Source organism: Cupressus sempervirens, chromosome 9 (genome assembly GCF_028749045.1).
Source record: "Cupressus sempervirens isolate cs-2001-9-10 chromosome 9, ASM2874904v1, whole genome shotgun sequence".
Taxonomy (NCBI): domain Eukaryota; kingdom Viridiplantae; phylum Streptophyta; class Pinopsida; order Cupressales; family Cupressaceae; genus Cupressus; species Cupressus sempervirens.
Window position 1 is genome coordinate 73,424,084 of NC_143126.1, and position 16,491 is coordinate 73,440,574.

At 35.6% G+C, this 16,491-nt stretch overlaps 1 pseudogene; it reads left to right on the forward strand.

Annotated features, from left to right (window-relative positions):
• The first annotated feature begins 2,127 nt into the window (after positions 1-2,127).
• LOC149537676 (cytochrome P450 734A1-like) lies at positions 2,128-15,275 on the forward strand (annotated as a pseudogene).
• Positions 15,276-16,491: the final 1,216 nt, after the last annotated feature.

Here is a 16,491-nt window from a genome sequence, read left to right on the forward strand (position 1 = left end):
AGTTAGGTTAGGGGCATTAAATGACCTTGAAAAGGGCCAAAAAATGGGGTACAAGCAAAGCTTGTCCATAGGGCTATAGAGTGCTTCAAGAGCTATCTGGAAATGCAAATGGTTCGTCAATCGGAGCTACGGTTCAAAAGTTATGCCTCTCGGAAGTTTAGTTACCATTTTTGGATTCTTCTAGATTTGAACCAACTTCTAATGCAGCTTCTAGAACCTTCTATTTGGTCGGTGGATGCTTGCTAGCACTTTCTAGAATGTATTCCTAGTCCTTAACCCTCTAGGGTCTATTTAAGGAGATTCTTGGCATTGTAAAAGGCAAACTGAAAGGAGAAATTATCTCCACATTTATGCTATTGTAAGCCCTTAGGGCATGTTTTGAAGTTTATTTTCTCTGTACTATTTGTACTAGCTTATTTTCTTAGTTAATATAATTTCCCCTTTTCTGTTGTGTCCATTCTATTCTTGGGTTGTGTCCCCATCAAACAAAGTCTATCCCTTCAAAACTTCTCTTTTCTTCACTAGCAACATCCCTCAGATCTAATATTCCTCTAGGCTACATTTCAACAACAATCTCATAAGGTACTTCCTTATACTACTATTCATATAATTATTATATGCAAACTTAGCTTGTGCCAATACCAGCTCCCAATTACTTGGCTTATCTCCAACTAAGAATCTCAAAAAATTACCCAAGATTCTATTCACAGCCTATTTCTCTCCATCTATCTATGGATGGAATGTAGAACTAAATATCAACTCAGTACCCTTCTTTTGGTACAAAGTCCTCCAAAAATAACCAACAAACTTTCTATCTCTATCAAAAATAACACTTCTTCGTAATCCATTCAATCTAACAATCTCTTTGAAGAAAATCATAACAATGTGCACAACATCTGATGTCTTCTTACATGGTATATAATGAGCCATTTTAGAAAATCTATCCACAACAACAAATATGCAATCATAACCTCTTATTGTCTTGGGTAATCCAAGAACAAAATCCATACTAATGTTAATCCAAGGTTTTGTAAGAACAAAATTAGGTGTATATAATCCAATATTCTAGCTTACTCCTTTTGTAACTTGACAAACTCCACAAATCCATACAAACTTCTGAACATCCTTATACCTTTGTGGCCAATAATACTTGTCCTTTAAAAAAACTCAATGTCTTATCAATTCCAAAATGTCTAGCCAATCCACCACAATGATTTTCCTTAATCAAATTAACTCTCATAGAACTTCTTAGTATACATAATATAATTCCTTTGTGTAACGTACATTCTTGAATGAAATAATCATCATACTTACTCACATGATCTAATAGATTTTTTGCTTTGAACTCTCTTCATATCTCAAAAAAATTAGGGTCAGTATCATATAACTCTTTCATTTCATCAAAACCAAGTACTTCAACCTTCATCTTCGACAAAAAGGAGGTATTCTTCTCAATCCATCAACAACTCAATTAGTAAGTCCACTTCTATGCTTGATCACAAACGTGAAACTCTACAATTACTCAACCCACTTCATATGTCTCTGATTCAACTAATGTTGACTTCCCCAATATTGTAAAGCTTTATGGTCAGTAGACAACACAAAATACTTAGGAATCAAATAATGTCTCCATTTCTTCAAGACTTGAAAAATAGTATAAAACTCTTGACACTAGTACATTTGACCCCATTTTTAGACCAAAATTTTCAACCATCTATTAAAATGGGGTCAAATTGGTCGAAATAGGTAAGGAAAAATGTGTTTTTTTTTTAATTCATGCTCGTGTTGGTGAAAATTTTGATGAACATGGGGCTTATACATCTTTAAAAAAAGAAACATTTCCCACTTCATTTCTTTTGTGCTCGGGTTCATTTCCATTTTCTCGGGTTCCTCAAGTTTTAATGAATTTTCACATAGTTTTTGCAGAGGGTAGGGCTGGTGTTGAAAGCAGATCTGGACCCTGCTATGGTGAAGGGATGTTAGCTCTCCTTGGTCATCAATTGATGTAAGGTCAGGGTCTTTTAAAGAAAATGAAATAGAATTTTATCTACAAAAGGTGATTCTTGCTTCCCATTAATGCAAAGGAGCCCTTAAATGGCAGGAAACTAGAGATTCTGCAGTACAGAGATGGATTTGAATGTTTCTTGGTGCTGAGTTTTAATCTTTGTGATTCTCATATTGACAGCTATATTGGTGAATATTGTGGTGAAAATATGGTGGGTGCTTCTTCACACTCAGGAGTTCTATCAAAATTAGGGTATTTACGGACCACCCTATAGGTTGTTTTATGGAAGCACAAAAGAGTTACTTGAAATCCAGAAGCACATCAAATTGACTCCCTCCAAGATCACAACCCATGATATTGTACATGTGGTTCTGCATTTTGATGTTTGGGAAAAACAATATGTTAAAGATCCTAGCAATAGCCTCTTTTAAGTTTTTTTTTTAAAAATGGGTCAAGAATTGATTTGAATTTGAAGAACCAATTTGGTTGTGTGTATTTGGAATTGTATAATTCATTGACTTTTTTTTTGAAATTTGGTTGTTTGAATTTTTTCTCCCATTATCATTTCAGATCATTCTGTTCATCTCTTATGTGATTAGGCAGGATACTAGTGAATTCTAAAATGATTTTCTAAATGTGATTAGGCAGGATACTAGTGAATTCTAAAATGATTTTCCAAATGTGATTAGGCATGGTATTTATGAATTCAAAAACAAGAGTGACAACTTATGATTTGTGAAAGTCTGAGAACATAAATGAAAACTTGTTCCATGATAGGAATTATGTGAATTCAAAAACAAGTGACAAGTTTTATGTATTTTAAAATCTATTTAGTGAATTAAAAAGCAAGAGTGGTAGCTTTGCGAATTGTGAAAATCTGATAGCAAGATTTCCATGATGTGATTAGGCAAGGTATTTGTGCTTTCAAAAAAAAGAGTGATAGTTAAATGAATTGTAAAATTTGATAATAGCAATTAAATCTTGTCCCTTGATGTTGCTAGGTAGTCTATTTGTGAATTCAAAAATAGAGTGACAACTTTATGAATTGTGAAAATATAATAAAGTGATAAAATCTTGTTCATTGGTGTGATTAGGTGGGATATTTGTGAATAAGAAAATAGAGTGATAGATTATGAATTGTGGAAATCTGATAAAAATAATATGATCTTGTTCCTCTGATGTGATTAGTATATTTGTGAATTAAGAACAAGAGTTACAGCTTTATGCAGTGTGAATATCTCATCACAATGAATACAATATTGCTCCCTAATGTGTGATTAGGTAGGATATTTGTGTATTGGTTGGGCATTGCAGCAAGGCTTGTGGTTCATGACCCAAAGATTATGAAGCAGATTTTGTCCAACAAGTCTAGGCATTACGAGAAGCCTGAGTTATCAATTCAATTGAAACACTTGGCTAGAACTTATAGGCTTGCACTATCCAAGGGAGACAAATAGGCTTGTCAAAGGAGACTTCTCAATCTAGCCTTTCATTTAGAAAGTTTGAAGGTAAGTGTATAGTCACCCTTTTCCTAATTGGGTCTCCTTGTCTCTGTAGGTAAAAGCTATATAACTCAGGAGCACTAATTATCTTAGGATGAATCAAACCAGAAACTTTTTTCATCTCTTCTCATAGATATAGTCTATGGAATTCAAAGCATATGTAGTGATCTTATTGGGTGATTTTTTTCAGTTAATGGTTCTATTGATGGCAACTAGCACTACCATAATGTTGGAGAAATGGGAAAATGTAATCATTGAGGGTGTGAAAGAAATTGAGGCCTTAGAAGAATTCTGATGCCTAAGTTCAGATTTAATAGCTCAAACAAAATTTGCGTCTAGTTTTGAAGAAGGAAAACACATATTTAACATGCTAGCTAAACTAACCTTTCTATCTAGTAAAAGTTATGAAAAAATGTATTTTCCAGGTTCTAGGTGTATATGTGCAATCTTAGTATGCTAATAGAAACCAAATTTAAATAAAGCTTCTACAAACTAAACAAAATTCATAAACTTCAAGATAGACTAAGATGAGCTCTCAATTGAGAATATGCGCCGTTAATGGACTCTCTCAATAAGAAGCTCTCTTGTTGAGTGGCTTTGTCTAAATAGATAGGATGTATGCTCAAGCTTTATGCTTCAAAAAGGGCTTCAAATAGAGTTGGAATTTGGGTGTGAGTGTATGGTTTTGATGTAAAATGGCTTCTTAAAATGGAATTATGACTTTACTTCATGGATTGTGTTATTTTTCAAAGGGGAAGGATCTAATTTATAGGCAACAGGCTTGAGGGATTGAAGGCTAAAATGAAAGGACGAGAAAAAGCTCATGGAGGGCTCAGATTCCATGAGAGGAGAGCACATGGATTGTGCTTCTTTACAACCAATCAGGGGGTGACACATGTCACAAGGTAAGAGGATGGAGGAAAGGGGAAGGATGAGTCAACAAAGGAGGCTCAAAGGATAAAATCTTCATAAAGACCCTCATAATGGCTTGTAAGAGCAATAAAAAGGCTTGGAAGAGTCATTTATGGCCTAGTGGGCTTCATAAAGTTTTATGGTTGGGATATTTTGAAGGAGATGAGAGGAATTTCGACTTGGGCTTGATTAGGAAGGTTTTAAGCTTGCTTAGGATTGTTCAAATGATTAGAGGATGGATTAGGATGGTTTAGGATTAGCTTAGGGATAGGCAAGTGGATGGTATTTAATGAGGGTGGGTGCAGGAGGAGATATTTGTTAACTTTGGCTTGGATTAGTAAGTCTTTACCCATGTTTTAGGGAATGTGACAAGGTTAGGAGGGGATTAGGATTAGGTTTAAAGACATCTTCTAGAAGAGTCTAGACTTTGGATGAGGATAAAGACTTTCTAGAATAGTCTAGAATTTCCTAGGATGAGGATGAAGACTTTCTAGAAGAGTCTAGAACTTCTTAGGATGAGGATGAATTAGATTTTTAGGAAATAAATAAAGTTTTATTTATTTCAAGGTTTTGGGTTGAGGAGATATTTATTAAAACTCTTTTAATAAACATAAGGATTAATATTTAATCTTAATTAAATATTTTGAGTTGGGATTAGGGGTAGGAAATGATGGGATTAGCCTTTAATCAAAATTAAAGAAGGATTAGAAGATTTTGGAAGAGGTTAGTGGTCTTAAGGAAATTGGCCAAGTTTTGGGCAAAAAATAAATTTTTTATTTATTTTGAGTTTTTTGGTCAATTTATTAATTAAATAATTAATAAATAAGGAAATAATGTTTAAATAAGATTTAAACATTTTTGGGAGGGATTCCTTAATTAAATATTTTTAATTAAGATAAAGGGATTTAATGGCATAAAAATAAATTAATTAATTAAATAAATAATTAATTAATAAATGATGATGTCATCAAATTTTTTTCAAAAAATAAAAATACTTTATTTTCTAAAGGTTTTTAGGTGTCTACATTTTGCCCCTCTTTGATGTGATGCCACAAGTGGCATGGCATCAAAGATAAGAAAATAAGATGCCCAAGGCTAGAGCAGAAGAGGAGAGAATGGACTGCAAGATGCCCCCTCAAGAAGGCGGCGGGGAGAGAAAGCGAGGCTTGACGACTTCTTGAAAAGTACAAGAATCTAAGATGAGAAAGAAGACTCAGATTGGCTGAAGAGAAGAGGTTTAGTTAGCTCAAACTCTCACTACGGGAGAATGATAAAGGGAGAATCAGAGGCACAAGAGGAAGCAAGCTTAAGATCTCAGGGATTGTAGAGGATGAAGGAGTGGAGTGCTATAAAAAGAATCTAGGATGGAGAGATGGATGAGGTGATTAAAAAGCTGATGCAACAGAATTTCAAAGAGTCAGATTGGTGACAGATGGGTTTCGGAGATCCCTAGGACTAGGATTGTGGATCTCGAAAGATGAGGCTTGGTGGATTGATTTGGGTTGGTGGATCCCTAAGACTAGGATTGTGGATCCCTAAAGCTAAAGGTGAGGAGTGATTCAAAGAGATACTGACGCATAAGCTGGGGTACAAGAGATGGATACTGGATATGGATGGGGGATAATGGAGATGAAGGAAAACCATTGAAGCTTTTTGAGCGGGGGGATACTTCAAAGAGAAGTACCACCATGTAGTTGAGCACTAGATTTTCTATTGGACTGTTGGTTAATTGCTAAGGTTACCAAGAACATCAAGGCCTTTTCACCAACTATCCAGAGGACTAATGGACTAACTCAAAACAAATACGCAAGGATTGCCCTAGCATCACACATGAATCTCAAAAGAATTAGAGTGGAACCGACACTGGGTAACCCACAAGCAGAAAAGAAAAACAAACAAAAGACTTGATCAACACCTTATGCCCTGATTGCCCCATTCACAGTATACCATGATATGGAAGATCATGGCAACTTTGAGAAGGGAACAAAAAGATTATTTGGAAAAGATACCTCAAGACCCAAAAGGGAAGATTCCAAATCAAAAGAAAGTGAAAATCCAAAAGAGAAACATTTGCCAACGAGATGGGTAGGACGAGGTACTAATGGACCAAGATTAGACATGAGGAAAGCTATATCCTACAAGGATCTATTGAAGAGCACCTAAGCTGGTGGATTTGGATGAGTGATGTGTTTGGCAAGCTAAACTAAGAAGGATAACACTTTGGTGATAGGAGATCTAGCTAAAGGATGCATTGGGATAGCTAACCAAGGGTTGTGCGATGTGTGCAAGGTGTTGATCAAGGAGGAACTGACACGAAAGCTAGATAGATAGAATGGTACTAAGCTAAAGAGGATGTACAAGCTAATGGACCAAGATATTTACAAGTGGGCTCATCAAGATATGGTATAAGGTAACGGACCAATGATAGGTATGATATAGATGGATAAAAAGCTCAGGATGAGAGGATAGTGGGATGGCTCAAGTTGTTGCAAGAGGTAGAAGATAAGGATGAGGTGATAACAGAAGATATGGATTTCACAAGATGCATCCAATGATGATGATGGGGACAATGCTAAGGTTGGTGGTAGCTGAATGGATAGATGGCTAATGAGAGGATGACATTGGATTTTCATGAGGATAGCCTAAAGCGGGATACTAATGACAAGGGAGGATGGACAAGACAAGATCTCCAAGGAATACAGTGCCCCCAGTCAAAAGATGACATGTGGAAGGAGGTCTTACAATGGATGTGATAGGATTCAAGCTAGGATGGAAAAATGGAAGGCGCTAGGGAGATGGATGATAGATGGGATGATTGGCTAAAGCTACAGAAGATCAGTGGATGGTGTGAGATGGAAGCTGGAGGATGGAGGATAGGTGTGTAGATTGGAAGATGGAGTTGGATGTCAAGATGTGACCAAAAGCATGCAGATGATAGGCTAAGCTGGGGATGGTTGGATTATGCATGATTCTTGTTTGCCAAGTTTTCATCATCATACTTGTCCAAGGTGCTTGAATTGCCAAGTTTTCACTAGTGGACGCTTTCTTTTTCTTTTTCCTTTTTTTTTAATTTTTTACTTTTTGACTTTGGACTTAGCTGGAATGATTTTGGCTTTCTTCAGCTATTTTTGGCCTTTTTTTAGGATTTTTCACTAGCTATTGGAATGTTTAATTTTGTTGCTAGCTATTGGTACATCGAAAGTGTGATTTATGCAATAGATCGAATTAGATGGGATTGATGGTAGGAGATGGAGGGATGAAAAGGCTGGAAAGGAGCATGAGATGGAGATTCTTGTAGGATCAACATTGGCACATGTTGGGATGGGTGTGAAAAGAGTAGATGGGGAATAGATGGTAGACGGGGGCTTGATGGAGGATTTGTGGAAGCATACTCGGGGATATAGGCACCCAAGATGGAATTAGGAGATGAGGGACATGATTCACTAGATGGAGTATTAGCAATGGTGGATGCCATTATGCATTGGGTTTCAACTTTTTTCTTTGGGATCCACATGGTTTTGAATTTTCTTTTCATAGGCTTTTGCATTATTTTGCATTCTTTGATTGGATTTTTCCTTTTTGGAGTATGTCTTTTAGAATAGACATATGATTGCCTAGGATGTGGATTTTTAGCTTTATGCATTTTGAAGTTGGCATTCACATTGTTGTGGTAAGCTTTGGGAAGATGGTTATGAGAAGCTTTGCGAGATGGAGAGGATATGTAGGAGCTTATAGTGGGAGGATGATGGATGATAGGTAGAGAGATGTGCCTTTGTTGATCCTGAATAGGAATGAAAGGAGTGGGATTTTTATGCTGGATGATAGGAGGATGGCTGATGGTAGATTTTGGTATATAGGAACCCAAAATGGATTTAGCAAATGAAGGGGGGATATGGTAGGTTGTTTAAAGTTGCAAAGATTGTGGAGGGGAGATGACATAAGATTTCTTGAAGGAATGATGGGAGGATGGCAATGTGGGCTTGGAGATAGGCTTGGTTTGGGGATGACATGCACCACTTTTAGATGGTGAGCCTTTGGATACATATCCGAGACCATGAAATCCTGGATTCTTTTGTGCAATAATAGGCTTTATGATTCCTTGCTCTTGTGGTCCTAAACCTTGACCTTGATAATGCCATCGATTGAGAATTTGAACGAGCTGAGGAAACTTTTTGCTTGTAGAAAATGGTAGAAGTTCTTTATTAGATGTACTGCAATGGGGAGATACTGTTATTAATTCTTCTGCTGAGAGGAGGCCACTATGGATGAATGTAAGTGAACCAAGAGGGTATATTATAGATGGTGAAATAGCTTGGATAGGTGGTAAGATGGAAGCATGGAGTGGAAGAGATGGTAGGATAGGATCTTGATTTAGCTAATGGGATGAAAAGATATCCTACAGTAGAGGAGGTATGGCTTGAGGTTTTGGAGATGGAGGGGATAGTGACTGCACTATGGATGGAAGACATGGTATGATGATATCTTTGTTCATGCTTTGGGTTATGTCAACATGCTTTTGGGCAGGATCTTCATAAGATTTGTTTAGAGTGGATGGTGCAATAGGAGGTGAAGGGATGGAATCTTCAAAGGCAGTGGATGGATAAATGGGAGATTCAGTAGTGGAGATGGGTGAGTAGAAGATGGATGCATAAGGGTCATTATGGGAGATTTGGGAAATGCTTGGAGGTGATGTGGATAGGATTTGGAGGGTTTTGAAATATGGTGAGATTTTGATGCTTATGGGAAGTGGAAGGATTTTAAGCAATTTGATGGATGGTATGGGGATGATAGGTATGGGAGATGGAGGTGATATTATAGATGGGGAAGCTTCATTACTGACTACTTCACATGGTTGGATTAGATGACATGGCTTATCAACTGCTGGAGGCAACTTTTCTTGTATTTCCTCTAGGAGATTCCTTGGAGACTCATGTGTCAAAGGTGGAGGTGGATTAAGAGGAATAGCTAGTGTGATGGGGGTGGAAGATTGGAAGCTTGGTTGATTAGGTGATGGAGGAGAAGCTGGGATATCAGATGGCATGACTAGATAGTTTGGAAGAATGCATGGATTTTGTGGGATGCTTGGGGGAATGTTTCTAAGGCTTTCAATATACCCATCATAGTCAACAAGATTTTCATCATAATTGGAATAGGAGGTGGTGGGAGCAAGGACAATATGATCGAACACATCATGATAGGTTTGGGATTTCATATTTTGATGATGAGTCGGATGGGGATGGGGTCTTGCATATGGATGAACACGGAAGCTCATGGTTGGATTTGGATTAAGCGTAGATTTTGGATTGGCTGATGAAGGATTTCCTAGGGAGAGTCAAAGCTGTATGACAGACCTAAGGAGGATTGGATGGAGATTTTTGGCTTTCCTGTGGATGGAAGACTTCAAGGGCATGCTGTCAAAAAGAGAGTTTTGCTTTCCTATGCATTAGATTGGTAGAGATTGTGTCAACTTAAGGATAGACTAATGATCCTATGGGCATGACAAAAGATTGACCACTTGTGGATCCCAACCTTTAGCTCAAGGTGATGAGGGATAACAAGTGACAAAGCTAGATTACCCTAGACAAAGCTCTATCAAAGGGATAACCTTTGTGAGGCTAGTAGATTGGTTAGATTGATTGGATAGCAAATTCTAGCAGAATGACAACAACTCTCTAAAGGCTTGGGTATGATTTTGGATTGGATTGCTAGCTGGTTGGGGGGGATGATTTGGAGAGACTTTGGATTTGGGATTGTTCTAAAGCAAGGAACTAGATAGATTCGGTTGCAGTGGGGGAGCTTGGATGATTTTCTGATGAGGCAGTGACTACGCTAAGTATGCCTTGAGCTGGGAGATTTTTGCTTTTTTGGGATTTTGACCAAAGTTGGCAAACATTCATTCAAAAGTTTTGAACAAACAAGCAGACAAAATTTTGGAGCAAGAACGTCAAACACACCAACATCCTAGGAAGCTTTCTACAAGGATGAAATTTGTTATAGCTAGGAAGTCCTCGATATACGCAAGGTACATGAGGCCCAAATCTATAGATGAAACCAAAAAGATGTCACACAGCCGAGAGGAGGGGTAACCCACTTCTCCTCTTTCACTTCTCAAGGGTATAAAGTTCCTTGAGGCTTAGCCCGAGTGACAAAATCTTGATTCCAAGAGAGGTGTCTTTGGATTCACCTCTCAATTTTTATACTCTGCCAAAATGCTGGAGTTGTGGTTGTCCCAAGGGGTGATGAAATCCCCAAGCAGGCCTCCTAAAAAGTGTAAAACAAGACCACATACATGACCTTGGGCTTTAAAAGACATGCATTTATTCCAATTGATGATTTAGATTTTGTAAGCTATGATTGAAGACACTTGTGATTATGGCATACAATGTTCATTCCAATTTGACAGCATCATCAGTATAATGAAAGTTGAGAGATTGTCAACATATGAAATGCGAGCGCCATTGAAAATGCATCCAAACCATGCAATGTTCATTGATTGTTAGGCATTCAAGATTGAGTGTGAGTTTTTTTTAAGCCCAAAATAAAGATGTGTGAAACTCGATTGCCAAGCACACGCCTGGAGGCCTTCCACGTCAAGATTTGTCCAATTTTTATGCCCAAACTTGAAGTGTGATCGATTTAATGTAGATTTTTGGTCATTTAAGAATTTTGATAAAGTTAAAGAAAACGTTCAAAGACCAAGTGAGTGAGTTAGATTGTGGAACATTTAACACCTTTTTCAAGTAGACCCATCCCCATAAATGGCGCTAAGATTGCAACCAATGGTTGAATTGATGGGTGATTAGAAAAGAGGTGAGTCCAAGGAACTACTCAAATTTATTTTTGCAAATTTGTATTTAACTTAATAAAGTTTCTTAAATGTCCAAAAATCAAACTTTTCCTAAATTGCATGTGGAAAAGAGATTTGTTTTGTCCAATTTTAAAAGCTCCAAATGAAGTGTTTGATATTGCAATGGTTAATTGATCCTTGGCATTCAAGATTGGATTTGTTGTTTTAATCATGCATTAAAGGAAAATTTGATTTTAATCCATGGCATTCAAGAGTGTGTTTAGCAACATGCATTCAAAGACAAGTGATTAAACATTCAAGTTTTTTCCTTTGAGCATTCAAGATTGAGATTTTGTGTGTTGTTTTAAGAACTTTGAAGTGCTTTGTTTTAACCTTAGATCATTCAAGATTGTTTTGAACTTAAAAGTGAAAATGACTCTTTGGACTTTGGTTTTCATTCAAGATTTTGTGTTCTAGTTTGCATATTTTAAGCCCAAAAATGATATTCCTAGATTGTTTTGATGCATGAAAAACCTAAGAAACATTCAAAATTTTGCAACAAGACATTTGTTTGGAACAAATAACAAAGCTTTTAGGGCAATTTTTGACAACCATTTAGGACTCTTAGTTTTCATGAGATTTTTAAAAGAATTTTAAAATATTTGCAAATGAGGTTCATTTTATCCTTGATTGATGCTTTGAGTTTGATTTAGATTTTAGTGTGCACTTCGTGTTGATTTTGAACCTTTTGAAATGGAAACTTGACGTTCTTTTTAAATTTCCAAAAATGAAGTGTTCCTAACTTTGCATGAATGCATCTAAAACCTTGATGTTGCAAGGATGCAAATGATTGAATTGGTTGAGTTTCACTTGTTGAAAGGCCTTTTTTTTTTTTTTGCGAATTTTTAGTTTTTAATGGATTTAAGTATGATTTAGGGGTTCATTTTAAGCACTAAAAAGAAGAGTGTATGATTTTTCTTCCTTCAAAAAAAATGGCCAAGATCTCCCACAAGAAGAAGAAGAAGAAGTAGATGGAATAAGAAGAATATAGACAAGAAGAGGAAGAAGAATTCCAAGTGCTTTGTCCACCTATAAGCTTGAAAAATCTGCAAACACTATGAGATAGATTATGAGTTCCTTTGTCTTTTTCATGCTCATGTGGACCTACAAAACCAATTTATACAATCCTACCAATCACAAAAACAAACAAAATTAGCCAAAATTAGAAAATGACATACAAAACTTGACTAAAAAAGCTAATGAAGATGACCCATGCGGGGTCCCACCGGGCATGCCAAAATGTATATGAGCAATGTCAGTATGCTAATAGAAACCAAATTTAAATAAACCTTCTACAAACTAAACAAAATTCATAAACTTCAAGATAGACTAAGATGAGCTCTCAATTGAGAATATGAGCCATTAATGGACTCTCTCAATAAGAAGCTCTCTTGTTGAGTGGCTTTGTCTAAATAGATAGGATGTATGCTAAAGCTTTATGCTTCAAAAAGAGCTTCAAATAGAGTTGGAATTTAGGTGTGAGTGTATGGTTTTGATGTAAAATGGCTTCTTAAAATGACATTATGACTTTACTTCATGGATTGTGTTATTTTGCAAAGGGGAAGGATCCAGTTTATAGGCAAGAGGCTTGAGGGATTGAGGGCTAAGATGCAAGGATGAGAAAAAGCTCATGGAGGGCTCAGATTGCATGAGAGGAGAGCACATGGATTGTGCTTCTTTACAGCCAATCAGGGAGTGACACATGTCATAGGGTGAGAGGATGGAGGAAAGGGGAAGGATGAGTCAACAAAGGAGGCTCAAGGGATAAAATCTTCATAAAGACCCTCATAATGGCTTGTAAGAGCAATAAAAAGGCTTGGAAGAGTCATTTATGGCCTAGTGGGCTTCATAAAGTTTTATGGTTGGGATATTTTGAAGGAGATGAGAGGAATTTCGACTTGGGCTTGATTAGCAAGGTTTTAAGCTTGCTTAGGATTGTGCAAATGATTAGAGGATGGATTAGGATGGTTTAGGATTAGCTTAGGGATAGGCAAGTGGATGGCATTTAATGAGGGTGGGTGAAGGAGGAGATATTTGTTAACTTTGGCTTGGGTTAGTAAGTCTTAACCCATGTTTTAGGGAATGTGACAAGGTTAGGAGGGGATTAGGATTAGGTTTAAAGACATCTTCTAAAAGAGTCTAGACTTTGGATGAGGATAAAGACTTTCTAGAATAGTCTAGAATTTCCTAGGATGAGGATGAAGACTTTCTAGAAGAGTCTAGAACTTCTTAGGATGAGGGTGATTTAGATTTTTAGGAAATAAATAAAGTTTTATTTATTTCAAGGGTTTGGGTTGAGGAGATATTTATTAAAACTTTTTTAATAAAAATGATGATTAATATTTAATCTTAATTAAATATTTTGAGTTGGGATTAGGGGTAGGAAATGATGGGATTAGCCTTTAATCAAAATTAAAGAAGGATTATAAGATTTTGGAAGAGGTTAGTGGTCTTAAGGAAATTGGCCAAGTTTTGGGCAAAAATTTATTATTATTATTTATTTTGTGTTTTTTGGTCAATTTATTAATTAAATAATTAATAAATAAGGAAATAATGTTTAAATAAGATTTAAACATTTTTGGGAGGGATTCCTTAATTAAATATTTTAAATTAAGATAAAGGGATTTAATGGCATAAAAATAAGTTATTTAATTAAATAAATAATTAATTAATAAATGATGATGTCATCAGGAATTTTTTAGAAAATAAAAATAATTTATTTTCTAAAGGTTTTTAGTTGTCTACACCAAGAAGTGTAGTACCTCCTTCCTTCTTATACTAGTACCTTTTTGTTAAGAAACATTATTGGGTATTTGGCTGAATAAATAATTGATCTTATATATTTCCATTGAACATCATTAAGGTGGACATTAAATCAATACTTTCATATTTCAGATATAAAATATGTCTTTTACTATTGTTTTTTCAATTTTTTGAAGGTTCTCGCCTACTCCAAGTAACTTAAGGTCTTGAAAGTTAGAGATGGATATTGAAAAATCATTGACAAAGATGATCTTTGATTGTAAAAAGAATGTTGAGACAAGGAAACATGATAGCTATGACACTAATCTTTTGGGTCTAATGATGAATTCTTATAAGAATGAATTGAAGGACATATATAATTTTTTGGGCTTATCTCTTCAAAACATGGTTGATGAGTGCAAGACTTTCTTTATTGCAGAGAGTGAGACTACTTCTACCTTACTCACATGGACACTCATTGTACTTGGAATGCACATAGATTGGCAAGGTCAAGCAAGGGAGGAAGTGCTTCAGATCTTCAACAAAGAAACTCCAAAATTTGATGCCTTCTCTAGCCTAAAATTTGTAAGAATAAATAGAGTTTAAATTTTTGCATTCTATATCATTACTATTTTGTTTATGGATCATATTGTATAAGATCTCATTTGCAATAACATTTTTGATCTACTCTATCATTCATCATCAAAACAATTTAGTGTACAATAATTGCTTTCATAAGTTCAATCTTTGCCAAGGAGTATAACCCATTACTCATTTTTAGGTGAACATGATTTTGTATGAGGTGTTGAGGCTTTACCCTCCAACAATGGTTATAACAAGAAAGGCATGCAACAAGATGTAGCTAGGGAACTTGACTGTCCCAATAGGCACAAAGGTTATGCTACAAACTATTCTAGTGCACCATGATGAAGATTTGTGGGGGAAAGATGCCAATGAATTGAATCCCCTAAGATTTAGTGAAGGGATTTCAAAGGCATCTACACATCTTGCTATATTTACAAGTTTTGGGTTTGGACCAAGAATCTGTATAGGCCAAAATTTTGCATTGATTGAAGCCAAGGTGATATTGATAATGGTCTTGTAGTGTTTCTCATTTTTTCTCTCATCCACATATATTCATGCCCCTATATTGGTTTTCATGCTTCAACTGCTACATGGAGCTCAATCATGTTCCAAAAGTTACACTAATGTTAGACCATTACAAATTTACAATGTTTTTCCTATCTTGAATCTCAACATTCAATAAATTGGTACAAGTGACCAGAAAAAAAAAAGAGGAGTTTTTATTTTTCCCAATTGTTGTCTTCCAATCTAGAATCCGATTCTACTAGAATTGATTTAGGAATATTTGAAACCTAAGAATTTGATCTCACTACAATCTAGTCATTTTTAAGAAGTACCTATGCAGAAGGCCTAGGAATGTCAAGGGCCAAAATTGGAATAGTCTAAGAAAGGCTAGAAGAATAGAATCCCATATACTTCTTTGAATTGTTAGAGTGTGCATTACAAGTGTGAAATAAAGAAGTTGGTATTCAAGCAAAAGAAAAAGAAAATAAGTTTATTTAGCATGAATAGTTGCATTCTCTTTATTATATTTAGTGAAATATTGATTTTAGATACAAAATGAGTCAGCAGAAGGTGCAAAGATCATGGGTACTAGATTCAAAACACCAGCCTACCACAAATATAACCTTTAAATTGATCATGTTAAGTTCTCCATAAAAGGAACATTGAATAGGTAGGAAGATAAAATTAAAAAATAATATAGTATCAAATCAAGATTGTACAAGGGACAAAAGATGCAGAAGATGTAGAGAGTAAGGCTAGTTTAGATGCCCTAGGGATTAAAATTTAAAACCACAAAAAAAAAGAAGTAATAACATTTGGATATCAAAAGAGATCAACATTAGATTAATAAGACTTATATCTCAGAAGGTAGTAATGCCATACTCAATTGTCTAGCCAACACATGTGATATCTAAATGCAGTTTAACCTTTCATGTTTATTACTTTTGTTGGTCAAAATTGTGGGATAAAAACCCTAATTCATCATTGAATTTGTCTGGAAACTTCATCAAACATTTAACAAACATAGATGAATTTTTTTGGACACTTCATCAAACATTCAAAAAACATGATTTATATCATCAATGTTTCAGATCACACTATGTGATCCATCATCAAGATGTTCATGCAAATGAAGAAAGGAGGAAAAATCCAAAGGTGGTTAAAATATGACCATTAGTGAAAGCGAGTTTGTGATAGGAGGATGAAAATAAGAATAAAGTATGTGTGAATCACAAAAGATAAAATAACAGAACAAGATAAACTGGTGACCTTTTTGACCCACTTTCTTGACACTTGTTTGCTTACTTTAAAAGGTACTTATTATAGGGTAAATTAATATGCCTAAATTATAAGAGAGGATATGGCCAGTTCACTGTTGCATTGTTGCAGGGTGT